Source organism: Triticum aestivum, chromosome 3D (genome assembly GCF_018294505.1).
Source record: "Triticum aestivum cultivar Chinese Spring chromosome 3D, IWGSC CS RefSeq v2.1, whole genome shotgun sequence".
Classification (NCBI taxonomy): domain Eukaryota; kingdom Viridiplantae; phylum Streptophyta; class Magnoliopsida; order Poales; family Poaceae; genus Triticum; species Triticum aestivum.
The window spans coordinates 180,147,928-180,164,847 of record NC_057802.1 but is presented as its reverse complement, the minus strand read 5'-3'; positions in this window follow the sequence as shown (position 1 = coordinate 180,164,847).

Below are 16,920 nucleotides of genomic sequence, written 5' to 3'. Positions count from 1 at the left end.
TAGACAAAGGGAATCGTATACGGGATTGATTGAATCCTTGACATCGTGGTTCATCCGATGAGATCATCGTGGAACATGTGGGAGCCAACATGGGTATCCAGATCCCGCTGTTGGTTATTGGCCGGAGAGATGTCTCGGTCATGTCTGCATAGTTCCCGAACCCGTAGGGTCTACACACTTAAGGTTCGGTGACGCTAGAGTTGTAATGGGAATTGTATGTGGTTACCGAAAGTTGTTCGGAGTCCCGGATGAGATCCCGGACGTCACGAGGAGTTCCGGAATGGTCCGGAGGTGAAGATTTATATATGGGAAGTCCAGTTTCAGTCACCGGAAAGGTTTCGGGGTTTATCGGTATTGTACCGGGACCACCGAAGGGGTTCCGGGGGTCCACCGGGAGGGTCCACCTTCCCCGAAGGACCTAATGGGCTGTAGTTGGGTGGGAACCAGCCCCTTAGTGGGCTGGTGCCCCCCCAAGGGCCCAAGGCACCTAGGGTTGGAAACCCTAGGGGGCCGCTGCCACCCCCCTAGTTGGAAACCGTAAGGGGGCCGCTGCCCCCCCCCCCGAGGGGCCGCCGCCCCCCTTAGGTGGAAACCCTAAGGGGCCACCGCCCCGGGGGCCGCCCCCCTCTAGATGGATCTAGGGGGCCGGCCCCCTCTCCCCTTCTCCCTATAAAATAGTGGGGGTGGGAGGGCAACCGCACCCCTTCTCCTGGCGCAGCCCTCCCCCTTCCTACACCTTCTCCTCCTCCGTAGCGCTTAGCGAAGCTCTGCCGAAGAACCACGAGCTCCACCGCCACCATGCTGTCGTGCTGCCAGAGCTCTCCCTCAACTTCTCCTCCCCCCTTGCTGGATCAAGAAGGAGGAGACGTCCCCGGGCTGTACGTATGTTGAATGCGGAGGCGCCGTCGTTCGGCGCTTAGATCAGAATCAACCGCGATCTGAATTCCTATGAGTATGACTCCTTCATCCGCGTTCTTGTAACACTTCCGCATCACGATCTTCAAGGGTATGAAGATGCACTCCCCTCTCTCTCGTTGCTAGTATACTCCATAGATTGATCTTGGTGATGCGTAGAAATTTTTTAATTTCTGCAACGATCCCCAACAGTGGCATCATGAGCTAGGTCTATGTGTAGTTTCTATGCACGAGTAGAACACAAGTTGTTGTGGGCGTCGATTTTGTCAATTTACTTGCCGTTACTAGTCTTATCTTGATTCGGCGGCATCGTGGGATGAAGCGGCCCGGACCGACCTTACACGTACGCTTACGTGAGACATGTTCCACCAACTGACATGGACTAGTTGCATAAGGTGGCTAGCGGGTGTCTGTCTCTCCCACTTTAGTCGGATCGGATTCGATGAAAAGGGTCCTTATGAAGGGTAAATAGAAATTGGCATATCACGTTGTGGTTTTGGCGTAGGTAAGAAACGTTCTTGCTAAGAAACCTATAGCAGCCACGTAAAAATTTGCAACAACAATTAGAGGACGTCTAACTTGTTTTTGCAGCATATGCCGTGTGATGTGATATGGCCAAAAGGATGTGATGAATGATATATGTGATGTATGAGATTGATCATGTTCTTGTAATAGGAATCACGACTTGCATGTCGATGAGTATGACAACCGGCAGGAGCCATAGGAGTTGTCTTAATTTATTTATGACCTGCGTGTCAACATAAACGTCATGTAATTACTTTACTTTATTGCTAAACCGTTAGCCATAGTAGTAGAAGTAATAGTTGACGAGACAACTTCATGAAGACACGATGATGGAGATCATGGTGTCATGCCGGTGACGATGATGATCATGGCGCCCCGAAGATGGAGATCAAAAGGAGCAAAATGATATTGGCCATATCATGTCACTATTTGATTGCATGTGATGTTTATCATGTTTTTACATCTTATTTGCTTAGAACGACGGTAGCATAAATAAGATGATCCCTCATTAAAATATCAAGAATTGTGTTCCCCCTAACTGTGCACCGTTGCTAAGGTCCGTTGTTCCGAAGCACCACGTGATGATCGGGTGTGATAGGTTCTAACGTTCGCATACAACGGGTGTAAGCCAGATTTACACACGCAATACACTTAGGTTGACTTGACGAGCCTAGCATGTACAGACATGGCCTCGGAACACGGAAGACCGAAAGGTCGAACATGAGTCGTATAGAAGATACGATCAACATGAAGATGTTCACCGATGATGACTAGTCCGTCTCACGTGATGATCGGACACGGCCTAGTTGACTCGGATCATGTATCACTTAGATGACTAGAGGGATGTCTATCTGAGTGGGAGTTCATTAAATAATTTGATTAGATGAACTTAATTATCATGAACATAGTCTAAAACTTTGCAATATGTCTTGTAGATCAAATGGCCCACGCTAATGTTGCCCTCAACTTCAACGCGTTCCTAGAGAAAACCAAGCTGAAAGACGATGGTAGCAACTACACGGACTGGGTCCGTAACCTGAGGATTATCCTCATAGCTGCCAAGAAAGCATATGTCCTTGAAGCACCGCTAGGTGATGCACCTGTTTTCCCAGCAACTCAAGACGTTATGAACGCCTGGCAGTCGCGTAGTGATGATTACTCCCTGGTTCAGTGCGGCATGCTTTACAGCTTAGAACCGGGGCTCCAAAAGCGTTTTGAGCAGCACGGAGCATATGAGATGTTCCAAGAGCTGAAAATGGTTTTCCAAGCTCATGCCCGGGTCGAGAGATATGAAGTCTCCGACAAGTTCTACAGTTGTAAGATGGAGGAGAATAGTTCTGTCAGCGAGCACATACTCAAAATGTCTGGGTTGCACAACCGCTTATCTCAGCTGGGAGTTAATCTCCCGGATGATGCGGTCGTTGACAGAATCCTTCAGTCGCTCCCACCTAGCTACAAGAGCTTTGTGATGAACTTCAATATGCAGGGGATGGAAAAGACCATTCCTGAGGTATATTCAATGCTGAAATCAGCGGAGGTGGAGATCAAAAAGGAACATCAAGTGTTGATGGTGAATAAAACCACTAAGTTCAAGAAAGGCAAGGGTAAGAAGAACTTCAAGAAGGACGGCAAGGGAGTTGCCGCGCCCGGTAAGCCAGTTGCCGGGAAGAAGCCAAAGCATGGACCCAAGCCTGAGACTGAGTGCTTTTATTGCAAGGGAAACGGTCACTGGAAGCGGAACTGCCCCAAGTACTTAGCGGATAAGAAGGCCGGCAATACCAAAGGTATATGTGATATACATGTTATTGATGTGTACCTAACCAGCGCTCGTAGTAGCTCCTGGGTATTTGATACCGGTGCGGTTGCTCATATTTGTAACTCAAAACAGGAGCTGCGGAATAAGCGGAGACTGGCGAAGGACGAGGTGACGATGCGCGTCGGGAATGGTTCCAAGGTCGATGTGATCGCCGTCGGCACGCTACCTCTACATTTACCTACGGGATTAGTTTTAAACCTCAATAATTGTTATTTAGTACCAGCTTTGAGCATGAACATTGTATCTGGATCTCGTTTAATGCGAGATGGCTACTCATTTAAATCTGAGAATAATGGTTGTTCTATTTATATGAGAGACATGTTTTATGGTCATGCCCCGCTGGTCAATGGTTTATTCTTATTTAATCTCGAACGTGATGTTACACATATTCATAGTGTGAATGCCAAAAGATGTAAGGTTGATAATGATAGTCCCACATACTTGTGGCACTGCCGCCTTGGTCACATTGGTGTCAAACGCATGAAGAAACTCCATGCAGATGGACTTTTGGAGTCTCTTGATTATGAATCATTTGACACGTGCGAACCATGCCTCATGGGCAAAATGACCAAGACTCCGTTCTCCGGAACAATGGAGCGAGCAACCAACTTATTGGAAATCATACATACTGATGTGTGCGGTCCAATGAGCGTTGAGGCTCGCGGTGGTTATCGCTATGTTCTCACCCTCACTGATGACTTAAGTAGATATGGGTATGTCTACTTAATGAAACACAAGTCTGAGACCTTTGAAAAGTTCAAGGAATTTCAGAGTGAGGTTGAGAATCAACGTGACAGGAAAATCAAGTTCTTACGATCAGATCGTGGGGGAGAATATTTGAGTCACGAATTTGGCACGCACTTAAGGAAATGTGGAATTGTTTCACAACTCACGCCGCCTGGAACACCTCAGCGTAATGGTGTGTCCGAACGTCGTAATCGCACTCTATTGGATATGGTGCGATCTATGATGTCTCTTACCGATCTACCGCTATCATTTTGGGGTTATGCTATAGAGACTGCCGCATTCACTTTAAATAGGGCTCCGTCGAAATCCGTTGAGACGACACCGTATGAATTGTGGTTTGGGAAGAAACCTAAGCTGTCGTTTCTGAAAGTTTGGGGATGCGATGCTTATGTCAAGAAACTTCAACCTGAAAAGCTCGAACCCAAATCGGAAAAATGCGTCTTCATAGGATACCCTAAGGAAACTATTGGGTATACCTTCTACCTCAGATCCGAAGGCAAGATCTTTGTTGCCAAGAATGGATCCTTTCTAGAGAAAGAGTTTCTCTCGAAAGAAGTAAGTGGGAGGAAAGTAGAACTTGATGAAGTATTGCCTCTTGAACCGGAGAGTAGCGCAGCTCAAGAAAATGTTTCTGTGGTGCCTGCACCGACTAGAGAGGAAGTTAATGATGATGATCATGAAACTTCAGATCAAGTTGCTACTGAACTTCGTAGGTCCACAAGGACACGTTCCGCACCAGAGTGGTACGGCAACCCTGTCCTGGAAATCATGTTGTTAGACAATGGTGAACCTTCGAACTATGAAGAAGCGATGGCGGGCCCGGATTCCGACAAATGGCTTGAAGCCATGAAATCCGAGATAGGATCCATGTATGAAAACGAAGTATGGACTTTGACTGACTTGCCCGATGATCGGCGAGCCATAGAAAATAAATGGATCTTTAAGAAGAAGACAGACGCGGATGGTAATGTAACCATCTATAAGGCTCGGCTTGTCGCTAAGGGTTATCGACAAGTTCAAGGGGTTGACTACGATGAGACCTTCTCACCCGTAGCGAAGCTGAAGTCTGTCCGAATCATGTTAGCAATTGCCGCATTCTATGATTATGAGATATGGCAAATGGACGTCAAAACGGCATTCCTTAATGGTTTCCTTAAGGAAGAATTGTATATGATGCAGCCGGAAGGTTTTGTCGATCCTAAGAATGCTGACAAGGTATGCAAGCTCCAACGCTCGATCTATGGGCTGGTGCAAGCATCTCGGAGTTGGAACATTCGTTTTGATGAGATGATCAAAGCGTTTGGGTTTACGCAGATTTATGGAGAAGCCTGTGTTTACAAGAAAGTGAGTGGGAGCTCTGTAGCATTTCTCATATTATATGTGGATGACATACTATTGATGGGAAATGATATAGAACTCTTGGAAAGCATAAAGGCCTACTTGAATAAGTGTTTTTCAATGAAGGACCTTGGAGAAGCTGCTTACATATTAGGCATCAAGATCTATAGAGATAGATCGAGACGCCTCATTGGTCTTTCACAAAGCACGTACCTTGACAAGATATTGAAGAAGTTCAATATGGATCAGTCCAAGAAGGGGTTCTTGCCTGTATTGCAAGGTGTGAGATTGAGCACGGCTCAATGCCCGACCACGGCAGAAGATAGAGAAAAGATGAGTGTCATCCCCTATGCCTCGGCCATAGGGTCTATTATGTATGCCATGCTGTGTACCAGACCTGATGTAAACCTTGCCGTAAGTTTGGTAGGAAGGTACCAAAGTAATCCCGGCATGGAACACTGGACAGCGGTCAAGAATATCCTGAAGTACCTGAAAAGGACTAAGGATATGTTTCTCGTTTATGGAGGTGACGAAGAGCTCGTCGTAAAGGGTTACGTCGATGCTAGTTTCGACACAGATCTGGATGACTCCAAGTCACAAACCGGATACGTGTATATTTTGAATGGTGGGGCAGTCAGCTGGTGCAGTTGCAAGCAAAGCGTCGTGGCGGGATCTACATGTGAAGCGGAGTACATGGCAGCCTCGGAGGCAGCACATGAAGCAATCTGGATGAAGGAGTTCATTACCGACCTAGGAGTTATTCCCAATGCGTCGGGCCCGATGACTCTCTTCTGTGACAACACTGGAGCTATTGCCCTTGCCAAGGAGCCCAGGTTTCACAAGAAGACCAGGCATATCAAGCGTCGCTTCAACTCCATTCGTGAAAATGTTCAAGATGGAGACATAGAGATTTGTAAAGTGCATACGGACCTGAATGTCGCAGATCCGTTGACTAAACCTCTTCCACGTGCAAAGCATGATCAACACCAGAACTCTATGGGTGTTCGATTCATCACAATGTAACTAGGTTATTGACTCTAGTGCAAGTGGGAGACTGTTGGAAATATGCCCTAGAGGCAATAATAAAATGGTTATTATTATATTTCCTTGTTCATGATAATTGTCTATTGTTCATGCTATAATTGTGTTATCCGGAAATCGTAATACATGTGTGAATACATAGACCACAACATGTCCCTAGTGAGCCTCTAGTTGACTAGCTCGTTGATCAATAGATGGTTACGGTTTCCTAACCATGGACATAGGATGTCATTGATAACGGGATCACATCATTAGGATAATGATGTGATGGACAAGACCCAATCCTAAGCATAGCACAAGATCGTGTAGTTCGTCTGCTAAAGCTTTTCTAATGTCAAGTATCTTTTCCTTAGACCATGAGATTGTGCAACTCCCGGATACCGTAAGGGTACTTTGGGTGTGCCAAACGTCACAACGTAACTGGGTGGCTATAAAGGTACACTACGGGTATCCCCGAAAGTATCTGTTGGGTTGGCACGAATCGAGACTGGGATTTGTCACTCCGTATGACGGAGAGGTATCTCTGGGCCCACTCGGTAAGACATCATCGTAATGAGCTCAATGTGACTAAGGGGTTGGTCACGGGATGATGTGTTACGGAACGAGTAAAGAGACTTGCCGTAACGAGATTGAACAAGGTATCGGTATACCGACGATCGAATCTCGGGCAAGTGCTATACCGGTAGACAAAGGGAATCGTATACGGGATTGATTGAATCCTTGACATCGTGGTTCATCCGATGAGATCATCGTGGAACATGTGGGAGCCAACATGGGTATCCAGATCCCGCTGTTGGTTATTGGCCGGAGAGATGTCTCGGTCATGTCTGCATAGTTCCCGAACCCGTAGGGTCTACACACTTAAGGTTCGGTGACGCTAGAGTTGTAATGGGAATTGTATGTGGTTACCGAAAGTTGTTCGGAGTCCCGGATGAGATCCCGGACGTCATGAGGAGTTCCGGAATGGTCCGGAGGTGAAGATTTATATATGGGAAGTCCAGTTTCAGTCACCGGAAAGGTTTCGGGGTTTATCGGTATTGTACCGGGACCACCGAAGGGGTTCCGGGGGTCCCGGGAGGGTCCACCTGCCCCGAAGGACCTAATGGGCTGTAGTTGGGTGGGAACCAGCCCCTTAGTGGGCTGGTGCGCCCCCCCCAAGGGCCCAAGGCGCCTAGGGTTGGAAACCCTAGGGGGCCGCTGCCCCCCCTCGGGGCGGGCGCCCCCCCCCCTAGTTGGAAACCCTAAGGGGGGCGCTGCCCCCCGAGGGCCACCACCCCCTTAGGTGGAAACCCTAGGGGGCCGCCGCCCCGGGGGCCGGCCCCCTCTCCCATTCCCCCTATAAATAGTGGGGGGGGTGGGAGGGCAACCGCACCCCTTCTCCTGGCGCAGCCCTCCCCCTTCCTACACCTTCTCCTCCTCCGTAGCGCTTAGCGAAGCTCTGCCGGAGAACCACGAGCTCCACTGCCACCATGCTGTCGTGCTGCCGGAGCTCTCCCTCAACTTCTCCTCCCCCCTTGCTGGATCAAGAAGGAGGAGATGTCCCCGGGCTGTACGTGTGTTGAACGCGGAGGCGCCGTCATTCGGCGCTTAGATCGGAATCAACCGCGATCTGAATCGCTACGAGTACGACTCCTTCATCCGCGTTCTTGTAACGCTTCCGCATCGCGATCTTCAAGGGTATGAAGATGCACTCCCCTCTCTCTCGTTGCTAGTAAACTCCATAGATTGATCTTGGTGATGCGTAGAAATTTTTTAATTTCTGCAACGATCCCCAACAATTACATGGCGATTGCATTTCATACAATAAAGCGACAACCATAAGGCTCCTGCCAGTTGCCGATAACTGTTACAAAACATGATCATCTCATACAAAAATTTATATATCATCACGTCTGACCATATCAGATCACAACATACCCTGCAAAAACAAGTTAGACGTCCTCTACTTGTTGTTGCAAATTTTACGTGGTGCTACGGGTTTAGCAAGAACCATTCTTACCTACGCATCAAAAACCACAATGATTTTTCGTCAAGTGTGCTATTTTAACCTTCAACAAGGACCGGGCGTAGTCACACTCGATTCAAATAAAGTTGGAGAAACAGACACCCACTAGCCACCTGTGTGCGAAGCACGGCGGTAGAACTAGTCTCATGAACGCGGTAATGTAATGTCGGTCTGGGCCGCTTCATCCAACAATACCGCCAAATCAAAGTATGACATGCTGGTAAGTAGTATGACTATCATCGCCCACAACTCTTTGTGTTCAACTCGTGCATATAACATCTACGCATTGACCTGGCTCGGATCCCACTGTTGGGGAACGCAGTAATTTCAAAAAAATCCTACGCACACGCAAGATCCATCTAGGTGATGCATAGCAATGAGCGGGAGAGTGTGTCCACGTACCCTCGTAGACCGAAAGCGGAAGCGTTATGACAACGCAGTTGATGTAGTCGTACGTCTTTACGATCCGACCGATCCTAGCACCGAACGTACGGCACCTCTGTGTTCAGCACACGTTCAGCTCGATGAAGTCCCTCGTACACTTGATCCAATTGAGGCCGAGGGAGAGTTCCGTCAGCACGACGGCGTGGCGACGGTGATGATGAAGTTACCGGCGCAGGGCTTCGCCTAAGCACTACGACGATATGACTGAGGTGTGTAACTGTGGAGGGGGGCACCGCACACGGCTAAGACAAATCTTGAGTGCCTTTGGAGTGCCCCCTGGCCACGTATATAAAGGAGGGGAGGAAAGAGGCGGCCGGCCCAAGGGGGCACGCCAGGTGTGGGGAATCCTACTAGGACTCCCTAGTCCAAGTAGGATTCCCCTCCTGTTTCCTATTCGAAGTAGGAGAGAAGGAAAGAGAGGGAGAGGGAGAAGGAAAGGGGGGCCGCGCCCCCACCCCTTGTCCAATTCGGTTTGGGCAGGGGGGAGGCGCACGCCAACTCTTGGCCCTTCTCCCCTCTCTCCACTAAAGCCCAATAATGCCCATAACTTCTCCCGGCGAATTCATGTAACTCTCCGTTACTCCGAAAAATACCCGAATCATTTGGAACCTTTCCGATGTCTGAATATAGCCTTCCAATATATCAATCTTTACGTCTCGACCATTTTGAGACTCCTCGTCATGTTTGTGATCTCATCCGGGACTCCGAACAACATTCGGTACATCAAATCACATAACTCATAATACAAATCGTCATCGAACGTTAAGCGTGCGGACCCTACGGGTTCGAGAACTATGTAGACATGACCGAGACACATCTCCGGTCAATAACGAATAGCATAACCTAGATGCTCATATTGGCTCCTACATATTCTACGAAGATCTTTATCGGTCAAACCGCATAACAACATACGTTAACGTTGTTCCCTTTGTCATCAGTATGTTACTTGCCCGAGATTCGATCGTCGGTATCCTCATACCTAATTCAATCTCATTACCGGCAAGTCTCTTTACTCGTCCCGTAATGCATCAGCCCACAACTAACTCATTAGTCACAATGCTTGCAAGGCTTATAGTGATGTGCATTACCGAGAGGGCCGAGAGATACCTCTCCGATACACGGAGTGATAAAACCTAATCTCGATATATGCCAACTCAACAAACACCTTCGGAGACACCTGTAGAGCATCTTTATAATCACCCAGTTACGTTGTGATGTTTGATAGCACACAAAGTGTTCCACCGGTATCCGGGAGTTGCATAATCTCATAGTCAGAGGAACATGTATAAGTCATGAAGAAAGCAGTAGCAATGAAACTGAAACGATCATAATGCTAAGCTAACGAATGGGTCTTGTCCATCACATCATTCTCTAATGATGTGATCCCATTCATCAAATGACAACACATGTCTATGGCTAGGAAACTTAACCATCTTTGATTAACAAGCTAGTCAAGTAGAGGCATACTAGGGACACTCTATTTGTTTATGTATTCACACATGTACTAAGTTTCCAGTTAATAGAATTCTAGCATGAATAATAAACATTTATCATGAAATAAGGAAATAAATAATAACTTTATTATTGCTTCTAGGGCATATTTCCCTCAAACAGCCCCTGCACACAAATAACAACCACTCGCAACCCGACGTGTTAAACGGGTTTTCAATCCCTTTCGGGTAACAGCGCCAGAAATTGGTGTGTGGACGGGAGAAAATTGTAATAGATTGAAATAATAGATCGCAAATAAAATAAAGTGCAGCAAAGTATTTTTGTATTTTTGGTTTAATAGATCTGAAAATAAATGCAAGGAAAAAGTAGATCGCAAAGGCAAATATATGAGAAAGAGACCCGGGGGCCGTAGGTTTCACTAGTGGCTTCTCTCAAGAAAAATAGCAAACGGTGGGTGAACAAATTACTGTTGGGCAATTGATAGAACTTCAAATACTCATGACGATATCCAGGCAATGATCATTATATAGGCATGATGTCCAAGATTAGTAGACCGACTCCTGCCTGCATCTACTACTATTACTCCACACATCGACCGCTATCCAGCATGCATCTAGTGTATTAAGTTCATGGAAAAACGGAGTAATGCAATAAGGACGATGACATGATGTAGACAAGATCTATCTATGTAGAGATAGACCACATTGTTTTATCCTTAGTAGCAATGATACATACATGTCATTTCCCTTTCTGTCACTGGGATCAAGCACCGTAAGATCGAACCCACTACAAAGCACCTCTTCCCATTGCAAGATAAATAGAACAAGTTGGCCAAAAAAAACCCAAATATTGGAGAAGAAATATGAGGCTATAAGAGATCATGCATAAAAGAGATCAAAGAAACTCAAATACTTTCATGGATATAAAAAGATAGATCTGATCATATACTCAAAGTTCATCGATCCCAACAAACACACCGCAAAAGAGTTACATCATATGGATCTCCAAGAGACCATTGTATTGAGAATTGAGAGAGAGAGAGATCAAGCCATCTAGCTACTAACTACGGACCCGAAGGTCTACAAAGAACTACTCACGCATAATCGGAGAGGCACCAATGGAGGTGGTGAACCCCATCTGAGATGATGTCTAGATTGCATCTGGTGGTTCCGGAATTTGCGGTGGCTGGATGAATATTTCGTCGACTCCCCTAGGGTTTCTGGAATATTGGAGTATTTATAGAGCAAAGAGGCGGTCCGTGGGGCACCCGAGGTGGGCACAACCCACCAGGGCGCGCCTTGGTGGGTTGTGCCCCCCTCGGGGCACCCCTCAGGCGCAGCTAGGTCCCATTACGTTCCTTCTGGTCCAAAAAAATCTTCGTGGAGTTTTGTTGCGTTTGGACTCCGTCTGATATTGATTTCCTGCGATGTAAAAAACATGCAGAAAACAGCAACTGGCACTTGGCACTATGTCAATAGGTTAGTACCAAAAAATGATATAAAATGACTATAAAATGATTATAAAACATCCAAGATTGATAATATAACAGCATGGAACAATCAAAAATTATAGATACGTTGGAGACGTATCAATACTCAGCTGTATTGTTAGTGCAAGGGAACATCAACCTTAAAACATAACAGAATTTATCACCTCGTGGGGAAGTCAAAATAACTCCAGCCCCCGAGCCTTCCAACTGCCTGGATCCATCAAAGTGAATAGTCCAATAAGTGCTATCCGGGTTCTCCTCTGGCATCTGCAACTCGGTTCAATCATTGATGAAATCCACGAGTGCTTGAGACTTGATGGTTGTGCGAGGCATATATTTCAAACCATGGGGTCCAAGTTCGATGGCCCACTTGGCTACCTGACCTGTGGCTTCTCTATTTTGAATAATATCTCCTAAAGGAGCAGAACTAACCACAGTGATGGGATGACCAAAGAAATACTGCTTCAGCTTACGACTAGCGATGAACACTCCATATACCAGTTTCTATCAATGTGGATACCTATGCTTGGATTCAATGAGGACCTCACTGATATAATAAACCGGCCGCTGAACTGGATACTCCTTGCCTAATTCCTTCCTTTCCACAACAATCGCCACGCTGACAGCTCGGCTGTTGGCAGCCACATATAACAACAAGGGCTCCTTATTAATAGGAGCAGCAAGGATCGGCGGTTCAGCTAACTGTTTCTTCAAGGCTTGAAACGCCTGATCAGCAGCATCACTCGAGACAAAGTGATATGTTTTCTTCATCATCTGGTATAGGGGGATAGCTTTTTCACCCAACCGGCTTAAAACCGCAATACGACCCGCGAGACGCTGAACATCATTAATACACGTCGGTTTAGCCAGGGAAGTGATAGCCTTGATTTTCTCCGGGTTAGCTTCAATGCCCCATTCATAAACCTAAAAACCCAAGAGCTTGCCTGCTCGCACACCCAAAACACACTTGGTTGGTTAAGCATCGTCTTGTAGACCCGTAGATTGTCAAAGGTCTCTTTCAAATCATCTACCAGGGTTTCCTTCTTCCTGGATTTCACAACAATATCATCCACATAAGCATGAACATTGCATCCAATCTGACCATGAAGGAAATTTTGAACACACCGCTGGTAAGTCGTCGGGGCACTCTTGAGCCCAAAAGGCATAGACACATAACAGAAGGCTCCAAAAGGAATGATGAAGGTTGTCTTCTCCTGGTCCTTAACTGCCATCTTGATCTGATGATACCCAGAGTAAGCATCCAAAAAACTCAAACGGTCACAACCCGCCATAGCATCAATAATCTAATCAATACGAGGGAGCAAAAGGATCAGCCGGGAAGGCCTTATTAAGGTCTATGTAATCCACACACATGCGCCAAGTACCATTTTTCTTAAGCACCAGGAACGGGTTAGCCAACCATTCAGGATGAAAAACTTCAACAATGAACCCAGCAGCCAAGAGCCAGGCCACTTCTTCACCAATGGCCTTACGTTTCTCTTCATTAAAGCGACGAAGGAACTGCTTGACCGGTTTAAACTTTGGATCAACATTGAGAGTGTGCTCAGCGAGTTCCCTCGGTACACCTGGCATGTCTGAAGGCTTCCATGCAAAGATGTCCCAGTTCTCACGGATGAACTCGATGAGTGCACTTTCCTATTTTCGGATCCAGATTAGCAGTGATACCGAACTGCTTAGACGAATCGCCAGGAACAAAATCAACCAACTTAGTGTCATCTACCGACTTAAACTTCAACAGAGGGTCATGCTCTGTGGTTGGCTCCTTCAAATGTGTCATATCCGCCGGGTCAACATTATCTTTGTAAAACTTCAACTCTACTATTGCACAAACAGACTCAGCATAAGCAGCATCGTCCGCCCTCTTCACATTCCAAGGCTATCTTCCGGTTCCCATGCACTGTGATGATACCCTTGTAACCCGGCATCTTAAGCTGCAGATAAACATAACAAGGTCTTGCCATGAACTTAGCATAAGCCGGCCGCCCAAACAAAGCGTGATAAGGGCTCTTAATTTTGACCACCTCAAAGGTCAATGTCTCAACTCTGGAATCATGATCATCACCAAAAGCCACTTCCAGAGCTATCTTACCCACTGGATATGCCGACTTACTAGGCACGACACCATGAAAAACAATGTTAGACGGCTCAAGATCCTTGTCAGACAAACTCATACGATGGAAAGTTTCGTAGTAAAGGATATTGATGCTGCTGCCTCCATCCATGAGCACCTTAGTGAACTTGTAACCTCCAACCTGAGGCGCCACCACTAAAGCCAAGTGACCCGGATTGTCAACCCAGGGCGAGTGATCCTCACGACTCCAAAGAATAGGATGTTCAGACCATCGTAAGTAACGGGGAATCGCCGGCTCAACTGCGTTCACCGCCCTTTTATGAATCTTCTGGTATCGTTTACATAAACTCGTGGTGAACACATGATATTGTCCACTATTCAACTACTTCGGATTACTCTGATAACCAGATTGTTGCTGCTGATTCCCTTGACCAGACTGCTGATTAAAACCACCTTGATTGCCTTGGCCCTGGAAACCCGAGTTTGAACCGCCACCACCAAAGTCAGGCCCTTGAGAGCCGGATCCTAAACCGCCATTTGGGCCATGATTGTTCTGGAAAAAATGGAATTCCTATACTCTCTCATGATGAAGCAATCCTTCCACACATGATTGGCCGGCTTCTCATGCGTACCATGCTTTGGACAAGGCTGATTCATCATCGCCTCAAGGTTAAATTTTGGCCCTCCAAGCCGGGGCGGCTTTCCCTTGCGACGCTGATTATTATTCTGCGTATTGGTGTTAGCCACAAAGTCTAAATTGCCATCAGCCTTGCGCTTACCGTTGCCGCTTTGACCTGCCGTGCTATGCTGCTGCCCCTTCGTATTGCCGCTCTTCTTCCCCTTACCAGCTTTCTCTTCATCAGACTCGGGGTCCTTAGTACTGTCAGAGTCGACATACTTGACGAGAGCTGCCATGAGCTCCCCCATGTCATTGCAGTGGTGTTTAAGCCGTCCCAGTTTCTGCTTAAGGGGGAGGAAATGGCAATTCTTCTCCAACATCAGGACCGTTGAACTGGCATTGATACTATCCGACAAGTGTATAACAGCTAAGATCCGGCGCACCCAATTGGTTGTTGACTCGCCCTCACCTTGGACACAAGAATCCAAATCCAGGATCGACATAGGCTGCTTGCACGTGTCTTTAAATTTTTGGATAAAACGAGCTTTGAACTCTGCCCATGATCTAATGGAGTTAGCGGGCAACCCTTTTAACCAAGTACGAGCCGTCCCATCCAACATCATGGTGAAATACTTAGCACATGCAACATCACTGACATCCAGCATCTCCATGGCCATCTCATAACTATCAATCCAAGCCTCAGGGGGCTGATCCGCCGTGTAATTAGGCGCCTTACGAGGACACTTCAAATCCTTAGGCAAACGCTTGTTACACAGAGCCGACACTAAACATGGCACACCCAAGGTTTTAGAAGTCACTCCTATTTCCACTGATGTTGATGGATAAACCGGAGATTATCGTTGAGCCGCCAGCTCAGCCTCCCGATGCGCTCTGCCCTGATCCACCAAGGTCTGAGCATCGACACCACTGCGCGTTGGGTCATGCCCACGAGGTTGGTTACAGCGCTGTTCACTGCTTGAAACTGCTAACGAGTCAATGTGCCTGCTATAACTCCGGCTTGGTCGAGGGGTTGAGTGAATCCTTTCACGACTGTACGAATAAGCCGCATGTTGATCCAGCGCTGTCTGGAGAAGTTCTTTGGCCCTCCGTGTTTATCGCAGCCGAAGACTCGCCTTCAACTGGGAGAGCCGCCAATCGTGTCGCTGCAGCAATCATATTATCCAAAGGGTTAGAACAATGACCCGGCGGTGTCAGAATGTGCTCAGGCAGAGTATTGTTCAAATGAGGCGGATCCATCGTACGCGGCTGAACCGGCGCTCCAGTCACGGGTGCCCTCAACCGCCCGGTTCACCTCCAGCGGGTCACTGGTCCCTGCTCCAGGCGTGTTGAAGAGGTTTCTCGCATCATAAACTGGGGGTAAATGACTCTGGTGCCTCCTTCTCATGATTTCATTTGAAGCGTTTTGATCGAGGGTGAGCCGAAAAGAGTATGCCTGGATCTATTGTGCCTGAGCGTCCAAAGCAGCTTGCTCCATGGCCATCCTAGCGTTCTCAGCTGCCAGCCTCCTTAGCTTGAGCTATCTCACCCCGTAGCTTCGTAACACCCACTTTATGCTATTCTTGAGTATCCGGGGTTATCTCCATCCCCATCAAAGTCGCCAAAGCCTCCAACAACTCTGTCAAAACCTGAGCCGGTGGGCGCGTAGAGCCGCTAGCACCAGCCGCCGCCACAGCCGTTGAGCTAGAGGTCATAGCCGCGGCGGTCATTGAACCAAGTGTCGGCTGTGTGCTGGCCATGAAAATCGCAACCCCGTTCGGCGGCTCATAGAGGTCCAGAATACTGTCGCCATCGGAACAGCCCCCAAGCCGGCCCTCTTGCACCTGATACATTGAATTAGTCTCACCTGTGGACGATTCACCATAAGAATAGATGGCCGTCTCACCACCAGACATAGCTTCTTCCTCAAATTCCGCCCCATGGATGAAACCAACAAAGGCATGCTTCACGGCGGGTTGAACCTGGGCGGGTCGTGCACGCTGAGCCGTCTCGATGACGTCGGTGCAGGTGTCGGGCTCAGGGCCCGGTTCGCCGATCTTGCCGATGAAGACGTGGATTCCGCCGAAGGGGACCCGATACCCGTACTAAATTGAGCCGGCCTCGGGGCCCCAGCCTGAATCGTCGATGTAGAGCTTGCCGCGACGACTCTTGGTCATCCGGCCCACAGCATATCCCTTGATCCCTTTGAAGCTGCCCTTCAAGAACTTGAAACCACCATGCGCTGGCCCCACAGTGGGTGCCAACTGTCGTGGACTTAACACGGCATATTCCCTAGCATAAGGACTTAGTCGTGGAGCCATCGCAACTAGATTAGCTTAAAGGGATTAAACGGGACAAAGGACATGGAGAGTTTATACTGGTTCAGCCCCTCGCGGTGGAGGTAAAGGCCTACTCTAGTTTGGGATTGTATTGCTTGGGT